Source organism: Homarus americanus, unplaced genomic scaffold, assembly GCF_018991925.1.
Source record: "Homarus americanus isolate GMGI-L3 unplaced genomic scaffold, GMGI_Hamer_2.0 scaffold15139, whole genome shotgun sequence".
NCBI lineage: Eukaryota > Metazoa > Arthropoda > Malacostraca > Decapoda > Nephropidae > Homarus > Homarus americanus.
The window spans coordinates 95047-120000 of record NW_024747780.1 but is presented as its reverse complement, the minus strand read 5'-3'; the positions used below and the strand labels follow the sequence as shown (position 1 = coordinate 120000).

At 46.6% G+C, this 24954-nt stretch overlaps 1 long non-coding RNA gene across 1 annotated transcript in view; it reads left to right on the top strand.

Annotated features, from left to right (window-relative positions):
- The window catches only part of LOC121879855, a 124930-nt gene that overhangs the window by 98622 nt on the left and 1354 nt on the right, over positions 1 to 24954 (top strand). The window contains exon 3 of the long non-coding RNA XR_006091448.1: positions 9697 to 9784. This is a non-coding gene — a long non-coding RNA (uncharacterized LOC121879855). The remainder of the gene's footprint in view (positions 1 to 9696; positions 9785 to 24954) is intronic.

The window sequence follows — 24954 nt, the reverse complement described above, 5'->3', positions numbered from 1 at the left end:
GAAATTGAGTTGTTAGGAATGGGGTGTTGAGTTTAACGAGGTAGTTTAGGAAAGGTTAAAGTCATGAGCGAGTCAACAGCACCTGCCGGGGGAAAGTTGACACGTTACCTGTTGAGCCGTGACCCCTCCCTCCCGAGGGTGAGTAACGCTTGTCACGGGTCACCAAGTAATGCTCACTCGTACTGACTTTCTGTAACACCTATGGGACATTAACACAAACACACACAGGACCCGGAACAACATAGATCCCTACTTTATCACTGTTAGCATCAGAGACGGGGAGAGAGAGGGGGGGAGGTCCTGTGTTGTGGGGGAGGCGGGGTAATAAGGGTTGTCTCGGGAGGGAGGTGCGGGTTTTTTTGTAGAGGAAGGAGAGGTGAAGGAAGATTACAGGTGGGGTAAGAAAGTTATAGTTCGGAAATTGAAGAAATTTAGGAGGAGGTAAGAGAGGGCGGGCTGACTGCCTAGCTAGGCTAATGGTGTGTTAGGGTTGTGTCATGGGTTAGTTATTGTCTGTCGGTACAGGCACTAGACATCCTACCCTACAGTATATCATATATGGGTGTTTTGAGGGCCTTGTTTCATGTTACGCCGACCCTACTGGCGGATGCTGGTCTAGGGAGGTTGACTATTGTCTGGACCTTTTGAGATTTGATAACTTTTGGGGAACCATGTATGGCTGCTGTCGTTGTCTGGTGCTAAGATGGGGAGGTGGTATGGTAGGAGGGGAGGGGCGAGGTGGGAAAGTAGAGGGAAGGTAATGGTGAGGGGAAGGGAGAACAGGTAGGGATGGTAAACGGTAGAAGAGAACCAGGTGGGAGGGAGAGGAGGGAGTGTACTAATAGTGATGATGGAGGGAGGGAGGGGAGAGGACAGGGATATATTAGGAGTGGTGAGGGAGGGGAGGGGGAGAGGAAGGGAGGGGAGGAGAAGAGCGTGGGAACATCATCTTGGCCAGGCGGTGGGAATAAGAATCGATGAGATTTATTACCTAAAATTGTGGGTCGTTTGTGTGTGGTGTATATATTGTGTGTGATGTATATATTGTGTGTGTGTGCAACTGAGAAACACATTAACGTCATCACATATATTGTTGAATTCTCACAGAAGATCAACATTTACGTGATATTTACCCCGAAGATTCTTAACTAACTGTACTATATATATAACTGGGTGTAGTGAAGATCGTGTTGAATATTACATCCTGATGATCACCCGGAAGTGAGTTTTATAGACGAGACGAAACCACTCAGGGTGGCACTCAGGGCGGCACTCAGGGCGGCACTCAGGGTGGCACTCAGGGCGGCACTCAGGGCGGCACTCTTCACTCAGGTGTTTGCAATGACATTTAAACAGGTGAGGTCAGTCCAGTCAGTGTTTTTATTAGGTTCATGTGATTTTATTCGCCATTATTCGCCAGCTCCTGAGGTAGTGACACTCCCAGGGTGATAACTGTTCACAGAATGTAAATAATTGTGTTTTTATTGTGTCTGTGTTGATGTGACGTAGGTGAGTAATGATCATTTGTGACGACGTGAATAGCACCTACTGTAACACCTCATTATTAAAAGCCTTCCTTCATATTTTTGCTACGTATAATAAATCCAGCACACCCACCTTCCCCGACCTGACTGAACTATTTATTTCTACCTGAGGGACAGTGTTCTAATTGGTCTAGTTAACACATCTTAAGCCACCCGTGTTTACCCTCAAGTTTTCACCTGCTGACCGTAACCACATCCATCAACTCCTTCTTAACATACATCTTCCTCTCCTCCTACCTGCCTGGCGGGTTAGTTGGCTGTTCTCAGGAATAATAATTAGCGAGGCGTCAGTATGCGTCGTGGTGTTGTGATGCAGCGTGTGTGAGGTTGACCATTCACAGACCTTCGTACACCTGGTGGTTACTTAAGTTCCTCAGGTGTACTATGTATGTACCTTACTAACTGACCCCCCTCATAACTGCTTCCTCTTCCCTCCCCCTTCTCACAACTGCCCTCTCCTCCTCCCGCCCACTCACTGCCCCCTTCTCCCCCTCACAACTGCCCCCACCCCACCGTGTTAGGAGAGTCACCGTCAAATCAACCGACCGTAAAATGATAGAATACCGACCGTCCTTATTATTACCAGCGGGCCGTCCAGTTCATCATGTATCTCTGACCAGAACGAAGCGCGGTGTTTGGAGTACGGGTTGTGGAACGATGTGTGTGTGTGTGTGTGTGTGTGTGTGTGTGTGTGTGTGTGTGTGTGTGTGTGTGTGTGTGTGTGTGTGTGTCCCCATCGTCCAAACAAACCCACATTTTTTCACCATCCCCAGACAGAACTAAATTTTGACAGGCATCTAATCTCGTCAAGTTAATCGGAAAACGATGACGGAAGGATAGAATTTGAGACAGTTATAGAGATGAGTCGGACAGATGGTAAAAAGTATTAGACTCGTAAAGAAAAAGGAACTCAAGGTGTAAACAGACCTGAACTGTTTACCTGAGACCGCTATGAGGCTGTTTTTGTGAGTGTAGTGAAGGCGAAGATGTTTTGTTGGTGTCTTGAGTTTAGTTCCGGTAGGGTGAGCGCATATGCTTGTTACCCCCTCCTGCCCCCCCCCTCTTCCGTCACCACCACCTCCCCTCCTCCCCAGTATTACCTCCCCGTCACTCTTACCTCCCCAGCGCCTCCCACCACCTCACCCCACTAACACCTCTCCAGCCAGCGTCTCCACCTGGAAAATGACTCGCTTGTGGTGGGAAATAATTACTACTCCTGACGACCCTACACCAGGATGTGATGCCCTCCACCAGGTCCTTTCCCCTTCAGGAGCTGGTATTATCAGTTTATGTTGTGTAGAAACCTTTAGCGTCTCTGTTTCGTAGATTACAACGTTGTTTTGTAGTTGACTTTTGTAGTTCTCTAGTGTATATTTTGGAGTCATATCTGGGACGACACTTTTTTTTCGATATTGTAGGAGTTTTGAGGTTTTGGAGGTTGTAGAGTAATGATCGCCAGACTACCTACCTGAAGGAGGATGTTTACTTCTCTGTGGACGCCTTCAGGAAACGAGGGACCACAATGTATCCTGGTTCTCTTAATTTGTTCTGGTTGAGAGCTTCCCCCTCCACGACAGCTGTGTTGGACAGGTCACCTCTGTTGTATTGTGACGGCTCCCTGCAACAACAACAACAACAACAACAACAACAACAACAACAACAACACCACCACCACCACCACCAACAACAACAACAACAACAACAACAACAACACCACCACCAACACCAGCAACACCAACAACTACTTTTTCATGGCCTTCAGCCTCCCCCAATAGCCATACCTTCGCCACCATTTTATTACCTTAACATTAAATACCCTAATACTACTACTACTACTACGACTACTTTTACTATTTTTCTGTTAGGATGAGATAGTCTGACTGCTTTTGTGTTCTATTTACTGTTGTTATAAGCTGTTATAGATGTGCTGTTTCGTAACTCTGCCACTTCTGCTGCTGTTCCCACCCATGTGTTGTGTTAGGATATAGCCACAGTGTGTGTGTGTGTGTGCGTGTGTGTGTGTGTGCGTGCGTGTGCGTGTGTGTGTGTGTGTGTGCTTGGAGGCGTTCTCTCACCTCCTCATCTTCACGATATATTACACTTCTCCTCACTCTTAACTCGGGACCCCTCACGCTGCACTAAACATTTATACACGCTTAAATCGACTCCTACACGCTACAGTCAACACCTACACGCTGGAATACACCCTACACCTACACCCTATCTACCTAACATTCTCACTACACGCTATAAGAACCATTTAACACGATCGTCCCAGTGTATAAGCGTGGTGGTACTGCTGGTTCGCCGATCTGCCTCGTAACCCAACCTTAACCTAACCTAACACCAAGTGGCATTAATTTTTAGGTGTTTTAAATCATCAGGTGAAATTTGCTGGGGTGGTTAATCTTCAGGTGGTAGAATTACTTTACAGACCGTTGTTAAACTATAAGGGACGTTATGGTATGGTTAGGTTAGGTGATTTAGATAATGTTTTCCCTTAACACACACACACACACACACACACACACACGAACGAACGAACGATAGTCAGGCAGTCGAGTTTACTTATTTGGATTAAGAAGCTAATTAATATACGTGGCCACACAGCAGTACATATAAACTACTAGCGGTGTGTGTGTGTGTGTGTGTGTGTGTGTGTGTGTGCAGATCATGCAAAAGTTTTCCGGGGAAGATGCGTGTTGTTGTTGTTGTTGTGATGGTGTGGGAGGTAATGTAAACAAGGGGGGGGAGGTAGGGAGGGCTTCATCAGGTGTGAGGTCAGTAGGTAGGTGGATTATAGAATAGGTAGATAGTGGTAATTAAGGTAGATTATAGGATAGGTAAGGTAGATGATAGATGGTGGGTTAGTGGAATAGTTGAGGAGGGTAATGATGGGAAAGGATAAGTGATGGGTAGGACAGGTGGGATAGAACAGGTGTGTGGTAGGACAGGTGTGCAGTAAGGTGAGGATAGGTAAAGTGAAGGGTTAACCCAGGTGGTGAGGGTCGTCTAGTTGGGTCTCACCTGGGGAACCTATTAGCGCCGATGGAGTGAGGAGGAGGAGGAAGAATTAAAACAAATTTGTGTGGGTCGGAGGCGGTGGTGGTATAGGCAGGGAACAGAAGGGTTCATTGTAGACGATGCCGCCATTGTTGCGATGCTCACTTGTTATACGGGGGATGACGTCACTGGGGCAACACGTCAGCGTGGGGCTATACACGTCATACTCATCACCCTGCGGTATAATACAGCCAACAAACAGACGTCGTCGCCCCCCCAACTATTCAGCTCACAGTGTGGTGGTGAGGAGTGGCATCCCGCGGCCACTGCAACAAACACCAACCCTCCGCTGCGACAACACTAAGGTCGACGTTCACCCTGTTGTTGTAATGGGAAGTTCGTCCTTATCTCCCACCGTTCAGAGGGACGAGTGAGGACCTTGACACGGGTAGCTATGATATAGTGGTGCCAACTGAGGACCCTAAAAATAACGCTTTAAAGTACCTCTTGGTTGATAACGAGTTTGAGGTGCTACTGTGTGGGTCGTGTCCGAGGCCCACACGACCCGTCACTCTCATAAAACACGACAGTAAATGACGCCTTGATGGCCAGACGGGTGTAGAAATGGCCCGGGGTGATCAGCGCTGGGTTTGAAGGTTACCAGGCCTCGCTAGTATGATTAATTCTCACAGGTAGACGGCCAATAACAAACACGGGGCCGGGAAGACACAGGGCGGAGGCGGTCACCACAGATTACAGAGGCTTTGGAGAGATGACTTTCACGTAGGTTGAGAAGAAATTGAAGCTGCCTGAAGGAGGGAAAGGACAACATAAGAAGGTTCACGAAGGTGTGGAAGACGTAGGCACTGTCTGAAGGGCGGGGAGACAACAGCAGGAGACTCCTTTTGGGTGTGGAAGACGTATAAATTACATTAAAAAAGAGGCTGTTAAGCGCTCCTGCTGGTGTAGAACCTGCCTGAAGGAGGGACTACTACACCCAGGGTCACGGCCAGACGAGAGGTACTGTCACTTGAGATCCATCGTCAGCGTGCCAAGGTGACCACTGGGACTTAGGCATTACCCCCAGCCCATGGTGAACTATTGTCCTTACCACCACCACCACCACACAACCACACTCTACCACACCACCAGAAAAATACCTATAATAATAATATCAATACATACAATAAATATCAACAAGACCGGACGAGATGCAACATTGCCTTAGTAACAGGTATGACGCTCAAGGTGAAAGTGATGATGGCGGTGTTCCTAAGCGTGACCTGCTGTATACCGCCACGCAGCTAACTTGGAATTAGGAACCTGACAATGACCGGTTCCTAGGCACCGTGTCTGATGTTGGGGGAGAGAGGGTGAAAAAAAGGGGGGTGGATGTTGACAGTGTACGCCGACCATCATCAAACCACCATACTACCACACTATACCACTACTACACTATACCATTACTACACTATGACACCACTACAATACCATACTACTTCTCTACCATATCACTACACTATAACACCTCTACACTATCTCACCGCTAGACTATCCGACTACTACACTATATCTCTACCACTGTATCACACTATCACACCACCATACCAGTATATTGTGTAGTAAAGGTGGAAACACGACTACCCAACCCTTTATCACCACAAGGAAAGAGAGTGTGTGTGCTTGTGTGTGTGTGTGTGTGTGTGTGTGTCATTTCCTAGAACACACACACACACACTACATTTACATAAACATTCAGACAAAAACCTCCTCCCCCCCCTCCCCTCCTAAATGTCTGTGTAGGTATGATTGTTGACATAGCACACCTACAGTAAGAGGGTTACCTGTAATCTCTCTTCTTAATTATCATAGAGTCACCAGGTAAGGCAGGTGTATTGTCCTTTCTCTGTTGACATAAGTTACTCCCATGTTACATTATACCCGTAGGTAGGTAGCCCATGAATACCTTACTAGGCCAGACTAACAAATATCTAAGTAAACATTGCTGGTTTTTGGTCTAGTTGGAACTTTTTATATACGTATTGAAAGAATAAACTCTACATTGACTGGATTTTAATATCACTTACCTGAATCATACAGTTAATTGATTATGTTAATGTTCTGGTACGTAGGTGATATTTCTACAGGTGTGTGTGGTCTTTCGTTTTGACAGGTGTGGAGGTAGAGGTGGGGAAGGTGTGTGTGTGTAGGAGAGGTGTGGGTTGGTGGAGGGTGTGGTAAAGACTGTGGGATTGGTGTGGATTTCTTGGTTGTAGGTTGGGAACGTGAGAGAGAGAGAGAGAGAGAGAGAGAGAGAGAGAGAGAGAGAGCCGGATGTGTAAAACCCGTTAACAAAATAAACAATATTAACTGAAAACACGAAATATCTTATCCGGAATAATCAGACGGTTAGGTTTGTGTGTGTTCCGTTGCGCTCAGAGGCTCCTTATGCAGTGTTCCGTTGCGCTCTGAGGCTCCTTATGCAGTGTTCCGTTGCGCTCTGAGGCTCCTTATGCATTACGGTCAGATACCTCTCATGCGTGCGAATTCCGTTTATTTTGTACACAGACTGATCACATATCTGACCTTTTAGCAGAAATTAACCCGAGAACTGGACCCCCGGCTAGCGTTAACACTTCCGAGAGAGAGAGAGAGAGAGAGAGAGAATTCTGCGTCGTTCAACTTCACGCCATCAAAGAAAACAAATTTAAAGGGAGACTTCGGTAGTCCAAGGTCGGGTCCCTCCCATCTCGTCAGTAAAATCTTCTAAACCGGTATCTCATATTTATGGCCTCAGGATATTTTTATAAATAGCCTATGAGATGTGTCAGCCTGGGTCCTCCTTATGCTTTCATGTACCTGAATATATTAGAGCTTAGCAATTTTTTTGGTCAAGAGCAATATTGTGTATTTTTTGAGGATTTGTATTGAAATTAAGTATATTTGTTTTAAGAATGGTGTGTGTGTGTGTGTGTGTGTGTGTGTGTGTGTGTGTGTGTGTGTGTGTGTGTGTGTGTGTGTGTGTGTGTGTGTGTGTGTGTGTGACAGTAGAATAATCTCACAAACTGATTAATATATAAGATTTTACGTACATAACACTTATGACCAATTGAGATATACCTGTAGAAGACGATAATTAATGCCAGGTGTAATAAAACGCTTACACCTGTTGCTCTCTCACTCTCTGCTGCCGTGTTTAAATTCCTGAAGGTGGGGAACGTCTCCCTCCGTCAGGCTAGAAGCATCAAGTATAATCCTCACTACATGAAATTGGGTTGGTGACGTCAGCGGTAGAAGGAGGAGGAGGGGTGGATGAGGGAGGATGAGGGGAGGGGGAGGATGAGGGGAGGAGGACAGAGAGGGGGGAGGAGGAGAGAGGGGGGAGGGGGAGGATGAGAGGGGGGAGGAGTGATGAGAGGGGAGCACTGTCCCTTGTCTTTGTTAGTCTGGGGATTCTGTGTCAGGACGTAATCTGTGTGTCTACCCTGCCTACCCCCCCTTTCTCTGCCCACCTCCATCTGTCCACCTCGCCCCCACCCCCCCTTGCCCCTCTCTGCCCACCTCCCCTCTGCCCATCTCTTCCCCACCCACCCTGCCCCACCTCCTCTCTGCCCACCCACCTCCTTCCCAAATCTGCCCACCTCCCACTCAGTCTACCCACCTTATTTCAGCCCACTCACCTTCCTAACCCACCAACCTTTTCCCATACTTTAGGTCCACTCACTCCCAGCTTAGGCCCATTCCCACTCAATTACAGATCGCCCGCCCACTCAATCACTCTCTGGTCCCATTACCTCTTATCTTTAAACCTCATTCCATTCGTTTATCCTCCACCCACTCCACCCAATGCCACACCCCACCAAGGCCGCCCGCCCGTCCGCCCGCAAGCACCAATACCTCTCTCTCAGCCTCCTTCCTTCCACCACCACGCCCTCCACCTCTACCACACCCATTACCATCAACCACCTTCCACTACCACACCCTCCTCCACCTTCCACTACCACACCCTCCACCACCACCACAACCCGCCACACCCTTCTCCACCACCACCACCACCACACCCTCCTCCACCACCACACCAAAACTCCAATTTTATCACGTATTCCCTCCACCCCTTCCTCTCTTCCTCCTGTTTATCAGTCTTGCTCCTCACTGTTACTCTATCACCTCACTTCTTCCTTCCTCACGCCATCTTCTCCAACACTGTTTATTTCTTCTCCATCACTCCACCTCTCCTCCATCATTGTTTACTCCACCTCTTCTCCATCATTGTTTGTATTAAGACAAGCAAGTCACACACACACACACACACACACACACACATACACACACACACACACACACACACACACACACACACACACACACACACACACACACACACACATACATGTAAACAAATATACAGAAAAACAATCACCCCCTCCCTCGGTGCCCTGAGGCCAGCTTCCTCCACCTGCTGATGCAAAGTAGAGCTGATATTCTCCCTCCCCCCTCCCTCCCTCCCCCTTCCATGTCTACGTGCCCCAAACACTTCCTCCTCCTGTTCCTCTCCTCCTCCTCCTCTTCTTCCTCTGTCTGCTTCCTCCCTCCTGCTTCCCTCCCTCCGTTTCCTCTCCCTTCTCCTCCTCCCTCCTGTGTACACGTGTTTTCTCCTCCTCCCCTTTCATCTATCCTCCTCGACCACACCTTACCTCCTTCTCTTGGATCACGCCCCCTCCCCAACACCATCTACCCCCCTTTCATTCCGTTTGTCCCTTCCTCCTCTCTACCAGTGAAGGGGATTAGTATTCAAGCAAAGACCCATTCCTCCCCATTACCCCATGATCATCACTCCCCACCCAATCCCCATACCTCGTACTCTCCCCATGATCACTCCCCACCACCCATTGTGTCCTACTTCCCTCTCTCCCCATTCCCACTACCCCCACTCCACCACCCCTGACTACTCACCCACCACCTCCACCCATTACTGTCACCCACCATTCATAACCCTCACCCACCATCTATCATCCATCACCACCCACTTAATAGCCCACCCACCATCAGTGTTCTTAAAATTAACATGTGATAAAAACAGAATTGGCGCGTGTGTGTGTGTGTGTGTGTTAATGAGCCTCAGGTGTTCACATTGCACGTGTCTCCGCAGGTAACAGTGATGACGGACCATGGGAAGACAGTAACACCCTAGGCAACACCTGCACCACGCTGACACCACCTACCATTTCTCTAGACCTGTGAGTTACCTGTCAAGTTACCTGTGTACACCTTTTTGAGTTACCTTTGTACGTATGTGATCTTGTGTACACCTGAGAGTTACTTCTGTACACTGTGAGTTACCTGTTTACACCTGAGTTACCTGTATCACCTGTCAAGTACAAATACCACCTGTCTGTCCTTGTAAATCAAATTCATCACCTGTTAGGGTATTTAACTCACCTGTGTAGCCCCGTGACCTGCAGGTATATGACAGGTGTGTAGTAGCCTCCCAGGTAATTAGTCATGGGGAAGGTGTACGAGAGGACCTGTACCTCATCTATATCTTTGCTATTAAATGTAAACAAACTCCATCATATGCCTTCAGTAGCTGTCAAACGAGTGCCTGGAATGTTTGTGTGTGTGGGGGTGGGGAGGAATGTTTGTGTGTGGGGAGAAATGTGTGGGGGTGAGGGGTGTGTCCTTGAGAGCTTGGGTGTGTTTTTATGATGGGGGAGCTAGGGGATTCGGGGACATATAGTGTGTTCGATTTGAAGTTGAAATTAAGGCGTAGAGGTTGGTGTGGTGGAGGGGGTTGGTGGGTGGTAGTGTGGTAGAGGGGGTTGGGGGTAGTAATGTGGTAGGTTAAGGGATGACTCGGCTGGTCCACCTTGAGGTCGTGGGGATGGTAGGGGTCGTAGGGGGGGGGGAGGAGGTCGTGAAGGTCACCTGCTTTTCCACTAACCTGACGCAGACAGCACCTCCCCCTCCTCCCCTCCTCTGTCGGTTATTTGTCTGTCTGTCTGTCTATCTTCCTGTCTGACAGTGTCCATTAACCATTCAACCCTCACCCTCCTGTCAATGCATCCTAGCCTGTCTACTGTATCATCGCCTGTCACTATCTGTCATCTTCCTGTCTATTTATCTGTCTCGTGACTTGACACAGACGTAAAACAAAGGCGCATCGACGCTCCTTATTTAACAGCTGACTTCTCACCAATTGTTATTATGTGTCGTTCGTTGTTGGGATAAATTAGTGAAATATTCTCTTATCAAACGTTCGTGGTGTAAAGAAACGATTCTATTTTGTTTTTTGAGTGTTTATTTGCACCGTGTAAGTAAACGATTCGAATTTGTTTTTGTTTTTTTCAGGTGTTTACCGTTGTGTTGCATCATCGTCCGCTAGAGGGAGAGTTGTGTTTTTTATTGTTTTTTACTACCGTTCAGTTCTATTTAAATTTTAAACTATGTCCCGGATTTATTTAATTATTTTCCTTTATACTTAACCATGATTGTTGCTTGTGTCTGTATGTCTCTTCGTCTCCACAGTACAGGATATGCAAGACCTCCCCCCCCCCCCACATCCCTAGTAGAGAGAGAGAGAGAGAGAGAGAGAGAGAGAGAATATGTGGTGGACCTTGTGCAGTTAAGCTCAGATATTACACGTGAAGTCAACTTTTTTCGTGGGTAGTGTAGCCGGATGGGAGGCAGGGTAACACAGCAGGGTAATCTAGCAGGGTAACACAGCAGGGTAATCTAGCAGGGTAACACAGCAGGGTGACGTAGTAGGGTAACACAGCAGGGTAATCTAGCAGGGTAACACAGCAGGGTGACGTAGTAGGGTAACACAGCAGGGTAATCTAGCAGGGTAACACAGCAGGGTGACGTAGTAGGGTAACACAGCAGGGTAGGGTAGACAGGCACCTCGGCATTACTAAAAGTTGAACCAGATTATTAACACACCTGTCCCATGTCTAATTAAAAAGGTTCACCTGTGTGGCTAACCTCCAACATGTTATCACAGTACATTACCTCATCGCATTACACTACAGTTCTTATCTATAAACACACACACACACACACACACACACACACACACACACACACCTGACTGTAAATCGCTTCCTAGTCAACGTTTTTTTTTTCCTCAAGTTAATGTTTCTTGTATACTGGTGTAGCAGGTAAGGGATTTGTAGTGAAGTAACATACACCTGCACCATCAACACCATCTCATTAACTAATATACCTGTGACATAATCTCTCTAACAGGTAAGGCGGAAGACGTCACATAATCCTCAACAAAGGGATCGAAATCTATTAACCTAAACCTGAATACCTTAGTTATCCTCACCGTTACTAACACCCGGGGTATTAATGTAAGATAATGAAGCGTAATAAGTGGGAACGGTGATTGAGAGGGGGGAGGTAATGACGCAGAGGGGGGTAGGTTAAGAATGTGTTGAGGGGGGTAGGTTAAGACGTGTGTTGAGAGGGGGTAGTTATGACGTGTGTTGAGAGGGGGTAGGTTATGACGTGTGTTGAGGTGTGTGTGGGTAGGTTAAGACGTGTTGGAGAGGGGGTAGGCGGCATCGTGTTGAGGGGGTAGGTTATGACGTGTGTTGGGAGGGGGGTAGGGTTATGACGTAAAGTTGTGTAGGTTATGACGTGTGTTGAGGGGTAGGTTGGTGACGTGTGTTGAGGGGGGGTAGGTTATGACGTGTGTTTGGGGGTAGTTGGTGACGTGTGTTGGAGGTGGGGTATGATGTGTGTGTTGAGAGGGTAGGTTATGATGTGTTGAGGGGTAGGTTATGACGTGTGTTGAGGGGGGTAGGGTTATGACGTGTGTTGAGAGGGGGGTAGGTTATGACGTGTTGAGGGGGGGTAGGGTTGTGACGTGTGTTGAGGGGGGGTAGGTTATGACGTGTGTTGGAGGGGGGGGCAGGGTTATGACGTGCTGAGGGGGTAGGTTATGACGTGTGTTTGGGGGGTAGGTTATGACGTGTGTTGAGGGGGTAGGGTTATGACGTGTGTTGAGGGGGTAGGTTATGACGTGTGTTGAGGGGGGGTAGGTTATGACGTGTGTTGAGGGGGGGTAGGTTATGACGTGTGTTTGGGGGTAGGTTATGACGGTGTTGAGGGGTAGGTTATGATTGCGTGGGGGTAGGTTATGACGTGTGTTGAGGGGGTAGGTTATGATGTGTTGAGGGGAGGTCATGACGTGTTGAGGGGGTAGGGTATGACGTGTGTTGAGGGGGTAGGTTATGACGTGTGTTGAGGGGGGTAGGGTATGACGTGTGTTGGAGGGGGTAGGGTATGACGTGTGTTGAGGGGGGGTAGGGTATGACGTGTTGGAGGGGGAGGAGAGCTGCCCCGCCATGCACGTGTTGCTGAGAATAAGTTTCCCATTACGCATCAGGAAGGTAAAGAAATAACTTTATCATTATCCAGCCACAGGTGAGACAGCCAGGTACTGCTTCATGGTGCTCCTCATCACCTGGCATATTTTTTATTGATTATAATGATTGTTTTTGTTTGATTTTTTGTCTGTAAGAAATAATCAGTATTATTCAGGTGTGTGCTTGTGCGAGCGTGTTGTGTTAGTTACATGATGAACCAAGACTGAGGGGGGGTGGGGTGGGGTGGGGTGGGGTGGGGGGTGACATGGAGACAAAGGCAGGGTGGGTGGGGAGGCACGGGGTGGGGCATCTGGTGGGGGTCACCTGGGAACACATTCCTGAAGTGGCGGGCTATAACTTGCTGGGCGGGGGAGGAGAGGAGGAACAAACAAAAGACATGATGGGGCTAGGTTTCCGGGGTGAGTGCGGTGGTGGTGGTGGTGTGTGGTGGTGGTGTGTGGTGGTGGTGGTGTGTGGTGGCGGTGGTGTGTGTGGCGGTGGTGTGGTGGCGGTGGTGTGTGGCATGGTGGTGGTGGTGGTGTAGTGTGTGGTGGTGGTGGTGTGTGTATGGTGGTGCGGTGGTGTGTGTATGGTGTGTGGTGGTATGGTGTGTGTGGTGTGGTGGTGTGGTGTGGTGTGTGGTGGTGGTGGTGGTGGTGTGTGTGGCGGTGTGTGGTGGTGGCGTGTGTGTGGTGGTGGTGTGTGTGGTGGTGGTGGTGGTGGTGGTGGTGGTGTGTGGTGGTGGTGGTGTGGTGGTGGTGGTGTGTGTGCGGTGGTGGTGTGTGGTGTGTTGGTGGTGGTGGCGGTGTGTGTGGTGGTGGTGGTGTGTGGCGGTGTGGTGGTGGCGGTGGTGGTGTGTGTGTGGTGGTGGTGGTGGTGGTGTGTGGTGGTGGTGGCGGTGGTGGTGGTGTGTGGTGGCGGTGTGTGGTAGTGTGTGGGTCGGCCAGGGGAGGTGAGAGGAGGAGACGGATTAAATAATTTTACTCCGTCTCTCCTTCTCTTTGTCCTCTTTCTTATCGCCCAGATTATTTATACAGGATGTTCATAAAGTCCCGATCTATTTCAGTGATATTACGGTTTTTATTGATTTTTATTACAGGACTCCATGAAGGTGAACGTGAGTCAGGTCCTACACAAGAGACAATACGCGAATTGTTGAATAAATTCCAAAGACCGGGATCTGTTAATGATGAACCAAGACCTGGACGTCCACGTGTCTCACATGATGCTGTAAACGCAGTACGGAATGTGTATTGTCTCGTCTGTAGGCCCTGGCTTATGAGATTTTCTTTAAAACTTCTCTCTAATTTCTTTGCATTTCTTTCCTTTAATACACAGTGTTACCACCAGCTCACATTCATGCTCATGGAGTTCTGTAATAAAAATCAATAAAAACTCTGTACTACTGATTGTGGCATCGCCAGAGGCTGTGGTGGTTAGTGGTACACTGGACCACCAGTACTGTAGAACCGTCAGTGGTGGTGGTGGAGGTGCCTGTGGAGTGGGCGGCCCTGGGTGGGTAGCCTGGAGGGACACGTGACGTGGGTACCGAGCAGAGCAGGTGCCCGAGGACTGGTGGGCACAGGTCGTCGCTGGGTATCACAAAGTGTGAGGTACTCCAGCAGGAAACTGACTTTCATCTAGTATTGGTGAAAGTGGTTAAGTTAGATCAGGCAGGAGGCTGTGTACTGATCTACACCCACAACATTATTTGCAATTTACAGGTGATTGTCTGTGGTTTATAGAATGGTGGAAAATTTGGTGTTGTGGATAATATAGTGGCAATAAAGTCGAGGCAAATGACGTTCAATCTTTTTTTTTTTTAAGATAGAACAGATAAGAGGAGCAACAGCCTGTGTGATGGTAACGCCAGGGAAGAGCTTCACAGTGGGCGGGAGAAGTGAGGCGATGGTGTGTGTCCGCGCGGTGTGTGGCAGTGATATAGGTGTGGCCTTCCTCACACTGTCTCCCCGCTCCTTGTGTCACTGTCTGCTTGCCTCTGACAGTTACTTGTACTTGGTATTTCTGTAATATATTTAAAAGGTCTTGGGCAGATTATTTTAGTGGTCGTGGTTTGAAATTTGTGAAATATGAGAAAGATGTTAACATTACTTAACCCCGATAGAAGTTAAACGAGGGAGTATTTTCTGCCTTAATAGACAAAATTATATTAAAATACTGTATTCTTACCCTCAGACTATGTAAACAAACAGACAGACAGACAGACAGACAGACAGACACTGGAAGATAAACCTATGACATTACTATTTTTGACGAATCAGATATCACGAGACTACCAAATCAAAACAACAACTCACCATTTTACAATATAATTTCCCCAGAGTTTTATTTAATATATACATAATATTAACCTTGATGACGCTAATTACCTCAACCATCCGTGTAATTTGCAGGAAAAGAATGTCACTCACTACCTGGACAGTATAAATGATGTTGGAGTCTTGGGTTCCTCTGACTAAATGTACCGTTAAGGCTGGCCGGCGTACTTCAGGGAAATAGTCTGGGTTCCTCTCTGTTTTTTTTAAGGGTGTCTTGTGGTCTTATGCTGATAGTCGTAAATTGTATAAAGTTATAAAAAATTGTCTATCATTCAACTCATCCTGCCTCCACCCTGTACACTGACACCTACCCACACCACCATCTCCACCCTACACACTACCATCCACACCACCTCCACCCACATCATCTCCACACGCACCTCTGATCTCATTGCCATCACACACACACATATACTAAGGAGAGGCTTCAGCTAACCTTGGGGGACACACGCGCCTCTGTCTTCTACTTCTTCACCATCGTCAGCCAATCCCTGTCCTGTCCCCCACCTACGAGTTATACCACGCCTAGTCTTCCTCACCTCAACATTCTTCGGCAGATGAGATGCCATTCCTTCAATTCATTTTCTGTTTTATTCTTCTTCTTTATCTTTCTTTCTCTTAAGTACTTATTGTTTATTTAGGTTTTCTCAGTCATGTAAGTGAAATATGGTTTTCAAAAGGTTAAATCATAGTCATTAAAGGGTTAAACCATCGTCCTCAAAGGGTTAAACTATAGTCCTCAAAGGGTTAAACCATCGTCCTCAAAGGGTTAAACCATAGTCCTCAAAGGGTTAAACCATAGTCCTCAAAGGGTTAAACCATAGCCCTCAAAGGGTTAAACCATAGTCCTCAAAGGGTTAAACCATCGTCCTCAAAGGGTTAAACCATAGTCCTCAAAGGGTTAAACCATAGTCCTCAAAGGGTTAAACCATAGTCCTCAAAGGGTTAAACCATAGTCCTCAAAGGGTTAAACCATAGTCCTCAAAGGGTTAAACCATAGTCCTCAAAGGGTTAAACCATCGTCCTCAAAGCCTCAACCTTCTCAACCCTCCACGTCTACTCTCGTTCCCATCTATATCTACCCATCTATATCTACCCATCTATATCTACCCATCTATATCTACCTATATCTACCCATCTATATCTACCCATCTATATCTACCCATCTATCTCTACCTATCTATATCACCCATCTATATCTACCTATATCTACCCATCTATATCTATCCATCTATATCTACCCATCTATCTCTACCTATCTATATCTACCCATCTATATCTACCTATATCTACCCATCTATATCTACCCTTCAGTATCTTTCTATCTCCTCTTCTACCGTAAGTTTTAATGCTCGGTGCACTAGAGAATACCATCGCTTCTCTCTGCCAGGTATTCCAGGTAATCTCATTAACACACATACCTGCAACACCATTCGTACTAACCTGATGATTAAACACACTAGCGCTACTTGGAGGGATTAGTTTAAGCTGAGTTAGGTTAGGTTAAGTTAGGGATGATTGGGCTAGGGTTGGTTAAGTTAGATTAGGTTAAGAAGGATTATGTTAGGTTAGGGTTGGTTAAGTTAGGTTAGGTTAGGTTTAGTTTATGAATATCGAATCGTAAGTCTTGGTGATGTGAACGAGTGTATCAAGCATTGAACACTTGACACCCTCAATACTCCCATCCCCACTCTTCTCTGACTCCCCTCCCCACTCTTCCCCACTCCTCTTAGACTTCCATTCCCCCTAAACCCCTTGCCCACTTCACTATCCCCTAACCCCTCCCCCTCTTCACTCCAATATACCCCAAACCCTCCCCCTCCTCACTCCCTAGACCCCCTCCCTCACCCCCTAGACCCCCTCTCCTCACCCCCTCCTCCCCTCTCCTCACCTCCCCTCTCCCCCTCACCGCGAAAGTTAAACGATCCGTATCTTAGTGTTTTCCCGTTAGCTGCCCTTGCGAGAGATGACCTAAGCGGGGGGAATCATTAATACTAAGACGATGATTAGCATAACGTGTCGTCATTGTGGTGAGAATCTACACGTCGTGAGCTACAGTTTAGGGAAAATATTGTAGAAAAACCCACTGTACTGTACTCGGTTAATGAAGGACAATTTATAATAATACGAAAATTAGATTCCTGTTTAGTCAAATAATTCGTCAGGATTTAAGAGTGAGCCGCAGGATTTGGTGAGTTTCCCCTACATTAAAAAAAAAACAGAAAATGAATAAATAAATAAAACTAAAATAAAACAGGTATGTGTGTATGTATATGTATGTGTGTTTGTTGGTGTATATGCCTCTTGGGTAAAAACAGACCCATGCTAGAAAACTACGAAGAAATAAAGAAGAAAGTGGTAGAGAAAGTAGTTGATTGTTTGGATTGTAATCGGACAGTAAACGCGCCATCAGTGTAGCCAACAGATGGGGCGGGGCGGGCGGGCCTCCTCTGTGTGTTTTCATCCATCATCCATAACTCAATCCATCATCCGTAACTCAGCGGGGAACGGAAGGCCAACACCACACACCCATCAGAAACAATTTTCATCCACATCCCCCCCGAGTCTCGTTCATCAAGTCAGTTACCACTCTCTGTTTCTCCGTTTTCTGTCTTGTGTGTAACCGTAGAAAATGGGAAATAACTAAGGGTGACTAATAATTTGTGGTTTTTTCCCTCGCCCTCACGGTGATTTTTTCCTCCTGGGGTAATTGGTGGAAAGCGTTAATAAATACGTGGGGGGAAATGTTAACTTAAGTAGTTCCTTCCCACTAATAGAGTTAACTTACTTACTCATGTCCATGTCCAGAGCTCGCGGCCAGTACCTTAATAAAATCTGTCTGGTAATTATCTTAGAACAATTAACCTAGATTTTGTTTTGACAATTATGGTAGATGTTGAGTATAAAGTTCTTATGTATTCTGTACCATTAAAGTGTTGTAGGTGATGAAGGGTAGAAAGCGTAAATATAGCGTTGGCGGAAGTGCTCTGAGGGAGGGTACAAGGGAGGAGGGATGGGGTAGGAGTGGGAGGGAAGCCAAGCCACTCTTTTATCCCACAGTGCTATGGGGTTACGTGACTACCACTCCCTCCTCCACCTTCCCTACCACACACACAGACGAGAAAGCTGATTGATAGTTAATACTGTGGAATGTTGTTTGGGAGAAAGGTGATAATTTACGTCTGTGTGTGTGTGTCAGAGAGAGAGACACACATGGTATAACATAACCCAGTTTCTTCACTTGACAATCATAGAGGCATCGTAGACAAACTGTGAAGTGACTTTGTTAGGGTACTGTGGTCATCCTGTGGACTCCAGATGATTCAGGGTCTATTTTATCGTGTTAGTATTCTTCGTCTCCTCCTCCTCCTCCTCCTCTTTCTTCTTCTTCTTCTTCTTGTTCTTCTTCTTCTCAATACTACTAAACTGTTCGTGTGGTGAAGTGTTAAAGAACCTCACAGCTGATTTATATAAACAAACCACGCGTGTGTGTTTTGAAGTGGTGGGTTATTCATGTAAACACACCTGTAGGCTGTGAGCAATATCCATGATTAAATATGCATACTACTTCCCACACACTACTTCCCTCACACTACTTCCCTCACACTACTTCCCTCACACTACTTCCCTCACACCTTTCCACCAGGCCTATTAATTTAACCCTTGAAATTAATCTATATTTCTTAACTCATTATATCACAGGTGTATGGCCAGGTAGAGACAGGTGTGTACAGGTAAGGAATGAGGCAGGGTGCGTCACCGTGTTGCTTGGCATTATTTTACACCGAGGGATGATGCTACCACTTCCTCTCCTTATCCGGAAGCCTCCCTGGTGCTTCCTTCCTATTCCCTCCCTCCCTCCCTCCCTCCCTCCCTCCCTCCCTCCCTTCCTTCCTTCCTTCCTTCCTTCATCGTTCTTACCTGTCCCACCCTGTCCCACCCTGTCCCGCCCTCTCCCTTACCCGGTTTCTGCCTCCTCTTGTTCCTCTCACTATTCTTCCTCCATCCTTCTTCCTACTATCCTCCCTCCTGTCCTCCCCACTACCCTCCTCTTTCCTCCCCCTCCCCTTCTTGTCCCATCCTCCACTGTTCTCCCTCCCCACCTGTTTCCCCACACATCCTCCCTGAGGCACGTGTGTGTGTGTGTGTGTGTGTGTGTGTGTGTGTGTGTGTGTGTGTGTGTGTGTACTGCCCTTATTTACATATTAAACTTCCTGAAAATTTATGCTTTTTCATTTTCCACCACCACCTCCACCACCGCCACCACCACCACCACCACAACAACCACTATCACTACACCCAGTGGCTTGTGTCTACATCACCATCTGCCTCATACAGTTTTATACATACATACATACACACACAGCTTACTACACACTTGCTTCCATGTACACGCCGCTACACCCACATCATACACATTACACCTCCATACTCCTCTACACCTTTCTTCATACTAATTACACCTGCGCCATTACCTTCACCTCACCTGTGATCTCTTAAGCTACCTTCACGTCGTATTTATACCCAGTCATCATAGTTCTTGTTGGTGAGGTAACTTCTCTTGGTGAGGTAACTTCTCTTGGTGAGGGAACTTCTCTTGGTGAGGTAACTTCTTCTCTTGGTGAGGTAACTTCTTTTGAGCAGATGGTAGAAAGGGGGGAAGGAGGCAAGGAGGAGGAGATAGGAAGGAGTGGGGGAGAGGAAGGAGGTGGGGGGAGGAAGGAGGTGGGGGAGGAGGAAGGAGGTGGGGGAGGAAGGGAGGGGGGAGGAAGGAGTTTGGGGGAGAGGAGGAGGGAGGAAGGAGGTGGGGAGAGGAAGGAGTTGTGGGGAGGAAGGAGGTGGGGAGAGGCGAGTGTGGGGAGGAAGGGAGGTGGGGAGAGGTGAGGGAGGGAGGAAGGAGGTGGGGGGAGAGGAAGGAGGGTGGGGGAGGAAGGAGTGGGGAGAGGAAGGAGGTGGGGAGGAAAGAGGGGAGAGAGGGAAGGAGGTGGGGGGAGGAAGGAGGTGGGGGAGAGAGGAAGGAGGTGGGGAGGAAGGAGGTGGGGGAGAGGAAGGAGGGGGAGGAAGGAGGTGGGGGGAGGAGGAAGGAGGGGAGAAGGAGGGGGGACAGAAGGTGTGGGGGGTAGGGTGTAATTTATGGCTCTTTTGTGGTTGGTACACCTGTTTTGAGTTCTGCCAAAGAATGTGTGAGTAGAGGTATATAGTATTAACTCTCTGTTGTTCTGTCTAAAGTCTGTCTGTTTGTCTTCCATGTCCAACACGGGCACAAATTGATACCCAGAGATTTTAATTTTGTTGCATTTTTAGTTAGAAATATTGGGTTAAATATATACATTTTAATTATTTGGATCACCTGAAGAATCTCCACCTGATGGTTTCACCTGAAATTTAAATCCACCCTAATACATGTTTTAGGTTAGGTTAGGGTTAGTACAGGTGAGGTCAGTATTAGGTGAGGTCAGGTGAGGTTAGGATAGGTTAGGTTAGGTTAGGTTAGGTTAGGCTAGCATTAGGTAAAATAAACTAGGGTGGAGAATTTTCAGGTGATGTATTTAATTTCATGTTAACCTTTGTAATTTGTTCACTTAAGATAACCTTTGCATTTAACCTTTGTGGTCGGTGTGGAGGGCGGGGTCTCCTTATCGTGTGGCCTTGTTGCATACCAGCGTGTAAACGACGTCTTGGGGAAATAGAGCAAATTATACCATTATTGACGAGTTTACAGTGTGTGTGTGTGTGTGTGTGTGTGTGTGTGTGTGTGTGTGTGTGTGTGTGTTTCTGAAGGTCTGTGTTTCTGTAGGTGTGTGTGTGTGTGTGTGTTTAAGGAGAAATAAGCTCATGTATTGGTAATTGTAAACTGCTGTTGGTCTTGTGTGAAAGTTAGTCTTGTGGTCATGTACATTGTTAGTGTTGTTGCTGTTGACTTGAACAGTGTGACACCTGACCAATATCTAATAGAAAATGGAAAGTTAATGATAGTATTAGTAATGACGTGTGTGTGTGTGTGTGTGTGTGTGTGTGTGTGTGTGTGTGTGTGTGTGTGTCACCGTCAACAACACACAACACTTACACACACACTCAAGGTAAACACAGACAGTACCCAGACAGTACCCAGGCAGTACCCAGACAGTACCCAGAACCACCGTGAGAACCCGTAGTAGAGGTGAAGAACGAGGTGAGGTGACTGGTGGAAGCTATAGGAAACGAGTCGTTCCTTTTGGTGTTTCCTGGACGGTGGGTCGTTGTGATTGGCCAATGAGACAGGTAACCCAGGTAACCCTTTGTTTTGATGAGTTATGAGTCCCTGATTAAAGTTCTCGTCAGGACTTAAAGGAAGAATTGGTTAGTTTAGTGTAGGTGGTTAAGGAGAGTCGTGATGGGGGTTTAAAATGGGTCAAATGGGTCATTCTCATGTTGAGTTTGGACAGGTGTGTTGATTATACCGTGTTGATACCTGTACAGTGGAGGGTGAGGGGAGGACACCTGTCATGGAGAGAAGAGGGAGGGAGTCTCTCTCTCTCTCTCTCTCTCTCTCTCTCTCTCTCTCTCTCTCTCTCCGTGTAGGTGTATTCATAAGCATTTCACTTTACACACCGAGGTTATTGTTGACTTTACTTCTCCTTGTAGATACAGTCACGGTGTGGAGAGGCGTGTGTGTACGTTCGTGTGTACAAGTGTTTTCCTGTGTGTGTATGTTTGTCTTCATGTGTTTGTTTTTATGTTTTTCTACGTGTCTGTGCTCTTGTGTTTACATATCTGTGTGTGTTTGTGACGTGTATATGACTGTTTCCGTGTGCGTGTCTGTATGTTTGTGTGTACGTGTGTAAGTAATCATTTCCTCCACTAACTGTATCTACGTAGAGGCTTTTGTTTACCTGCGGACATCTAACACCTATGGAACGATTCACGTGATTGGTTGAACTGAGAGAAACACATTGTGATTGGTCCATAACGTGATGATCTTTCTGTGATAATAAATACGGTTTCTATATGATTGTATGGAGAAAATAGGTGTGTGGGTGGGTGGGTTGGGTGTGGGTGGGTGTAGAGTACCATGGAGGTGTAGTTGGGTGTAAAAGGAACATGTGTATATTGTGGGGTGGCGGAGAAACCTGTGTAGTGGTAATGGTGTGGTTCAGCTGCCCCAGGACTCACCACGGGCCTTCTCTTACCTACAACCAGGTTATTAATGTTCAGTGACACCCACCACAACTACCACAACTACTAGCATCACCACTACCACAACTACTAACATCACCACTACCACCACCATCATTACTACTACCACCACCACCACTTACTTTACTATTACCACCACCACTTACTACCACCATTACTACTACCATTACTACCACCATTACCACTACCACACCTGGCTATATCCTACCTACTCACCCGCATCATGTTACCTGTTAACTTAATGTAGTTTCTATCATGTTTCCCCTTCATATTATTTGTGTTTCTATATCCCGTTTATATTAACATGTTACCCTGGCACAAGGCAACAACAGGATGCAATAATACAGACGCAATGTAAACAAAGTCCAGCTGAGTCTTAGGCAGGGAGGCGGACGTGTGTGTCGAGCGTGACGTCATAGAAGAGGTGTGTGTCAGCCACTCTTGAGATCAGCTGATGTGATGGTCTGATTTGTTTACAATAGACTCAGCTTAACTTAAAAGTGACTCGTTTGTATAATTTCCATCAGTCGGGTTAGTTTTTACTGCTCATACAGGAGGATAAAATAGGAATTAATTTATGTGATAAATATTGGATCACCTGAAGAATCTCTACCTAACCTAACCTAACCTAACCAAACCAAACCAAACCAAACCAAACCAAACCAAACCTAACCTAACCTAACCTAACCTAACCAAACCTAACCTAACCTAACTTCTTCAACACACTGACTTTCCCGCTTACCTGCGTTACCGAACAGATTATTACAGAGACACTCTAAAATCGTGGGTAATAATTTGGGTTGAACTCTCCAAACTTCTTAAAATACGGCAAATCCTTCTTATATTCCGCTACTGGAGTGTCTCTGGACCGTGTGTGTGTGTGTGTGTGTGTGTGTGTGTGTGTGTGTGTGTGTGTGTGTGTGTGTGTGTGTGTGTGTGTGTGTGTGTGTGTTTGGAGGAGTACCACAGGAGGTATTAACACTTTGGAGTTATATACTGCATACCAACACCCCTGGAGCCACTCACCAACGAAGGGGGCATCCAAAAACACGTGTAATTGGTTGATAATCGTCTTAGTCCACTCAGGGTGACAGCACATCAGTAACAGCAACAGCAGTAGACACCTGTTGATCACTTTCTCACAGAGTTTTGTTGTTTAGCTTAGGCGCGTGTCAAAGATTTAATGTTTACCTCGTTACGTTTCCCAGCTGGTGTGTGTGTGTGTGTGTGTGTGTGTGTGTGTGTGTGTGTGTGTGTGTGTGTGTGTGTGTGTGTGTGTGTGTGTGTGTGTGTGTGTGTGTGTGTGTGTGTCCCTCCACTAAAACAATCGCTTTCTTTTTACGTGTCACCCCGTGCATCACCCTCCCTATCTTCTTGCTCTTGTTCTTGTTCTTATGTTCTCTTGCTCTTGTGTTCTCTTGCTCTTATTCTTATGTTCTCTTGTTCTTATGTTCTCTTGCTCTTGTGTTCTCTTGCTCTTGTTCTTATGTTCTCTTGCTCTTATGTCCTCTTTCTCAGCACTAACAGTCGCTTCCATGTTATGTTATACTGTATATATGAGTCAACAAACATCAACATTTTATATATTTACTTACGTTACACAGTTGTCACACATTACTGATAGTTTCACAGTACCGGAGCATCTATTATTTTTACGGGGAATGTTGAACGTGTTATCTTCACCATCATAGTCAATTTGTTTTGGGGGAATAGATTCATAACAGATGCTTCTAAAGTCTTTATTTTGCCTCTGTTGTCACCTGGTACCCTCCTCGTGCCTAGTGACGTACTACCGACGGAGGAACGGTAAGAAAGTAGTCCTTCTGCCTTCTGGTACAAGGGTGAGAGTTGGGTGCTGAAGGTATAGGCACGTGAGCGTGACACAACATACGGCCTCCAGAGGGTCGAGCGCCTCCTGGACGAGACTCAGTGTATCCTGGACGACGGTAGGGTGAGGACGTCCCTCTCCTCTCCTCCTTACCACATGTGTTCGTGCGTTTGTGATCCCTACACCAGAAGCTTACTAAAGATGTGGCTTCCAGGTGTTATTTCAGGTGTGTGTGTGAGGATCATTACCAGCTGATAAATAACACGAACAGAAAATTTGTTCTCACCGACAGTAGATAATGATGAGAGTTTCACTAAATGTCTTTCAAGGCAATTTAACGTGGTTAGTGCGAGGGGGTAATTACTGTATTGTTGTGGCGGTGAAAACATGAAGCAGTGTGTATTATTTATATACTCCTGTGTATATAGTATGTATGTATATGTAATGTTTATCAGGCCCCTGTGTATATAATGTGTATGTAATGTTTATATTTAATTGTGTGTGTGTGTGTGTGTGTGTGTGTGTGTGTGTGTGTGTGTGTGTGTGTGTATATACTTTTTGCATGTGTGTTTGTGTACTTGCATTTTTTATGTGTATTTTTGTGTTTATTGTTTACATAGTTTTTTGTTTTTCTGGTTTAACCCCTTTGAGGACTATGGTTTAACCCTTTGAGGACTATGGTTTAACCCTTT